We start from the raw sequence: 1,571 nt of genomic DNA, 5'->3' as shown, positions 1-1,571 counted from the left end.
TGTTCTTATTGATAAGGTCCATGATGATTCTTTCCATTGTCTTGAATATGGGGCTAGTCAGGCTTGTTCTCTGTCAAGTGATGGTTCCCCTTTTTTAGACAGATGGCTGTTACTGTCCACCTTTCTGACAGAAAGTAGCCTGTTTGTAGGTTGTGGTTAAGTAGGGTTCCAACTATGTCTGCTATCTCAAGTTTTAATTTATGATGAACACTGGGGACTGGGGGGGGGGGGTGAAATTTCATCCAAAGCTAGCAGGTTGTTTATTGGCTCTGGTTGAGTATTGGTGGTGCCATCTACAACCATCTGTGTACATAGCTGTATATTCCCCATAAGATTGTATACTAACTTAAGAAAAGATTTGTGAGAACACCTCCAAATACCACCTTGGGTATGCATCAAATGGCACACAGTGGAACTGTTAACACAATTATACAACTCTACCTACTTCATGTGATTACATCACTTGCACAGTATATGCCTATATGTTTATCATTGGAAAGGTGTGTGTGAGGGTTCTATTACCATGTATGGGCACATTACATATGAGGTGGATGTAGTTCATGTAGAAGGAGTTAATGACACAAATGCTGACAGTCACACAATGCTGCCAGGCAATACCTGAATAATCCTGTCAAATAGCAATGCAATTGAGCATATAATGAATTCACCACAGTTGCAAGTGAATCTGCATTGGTTATATGTTTGTCTATATACCAGCATTACAATATGTGGATGAAACAAGTCATATCTCTCCATGTAATTAGTATGACGTAATATTACTGTATGTTACATAGCATTTCATGATGGTAGGTATACATATGCACACATGTGCCATACTGCAAGTGCCACTGTGATGGTTGAATGAGAAATGTGTAGAAAGTTAATATATTCCACTTCAAGAATGCATGCTTTATTAAGGCAACAATATACATAGCATCAACCCATGCCAACAGTCCTCATGAGGCATATTATTACAGCTGTTATGGAAGGAACATGTAATCAAATGGCAGCAGTGACCATCAATACATTATGTCAAATCACAGATTGGAATGCACTATTGTAGAGTTACTGTACATCCACACCTCAGCACAGCACATATGGATGACACCAACACTGATATGTGCAATCTTCATAGGGTCATAGGACATTACTAGGCCAATGATCAACATCACATAAAACCATGGCCATTATTATAGCCTTTAAAGCAAAATCACTATATCTATATGATGTAAGATAGTATGGGTACATGCATATGTGCATATGCATTTGATTGTATTACATATTGCCTCTACCCATGTGTGACATGTGCTCCACCCCATGACAGAATTAGCAATCACATATCTAGTGGTCTTTAGATGGTCATGAAAGGGCTGTGCTTCACCATGTGTATATGTATCTTTGAGATGATAAAATCCTCCAGTGTTCTGCAAAAAAAGATGTTATGTTGGCAGAGGACAAAGGGGATGTTGGATTCATGAGGTTATGTTAAAGGTTTTCCTGAGTAGAAGTCAAATGAAAAGAGATTCAAAAGATCATATACTGACCATAATATATCACCAACCACACACACA

This window comes from Protopterus annectens, chromosome 5.part0 (genome assembly GCF_019279795.1).
Source record: "Protopterus annectens isolate FY-2018-M chromosome 5.part0, PAN1.0, whole genome shotgun sequence".
NCBI lineage: Eukaryota > Metazoa > Chordata > Ceratodontiformes > Protopteridae > Protopterus > Protopterus annectens.
This window is presented reverse-complemented; position numbering follows the sequence as displayed.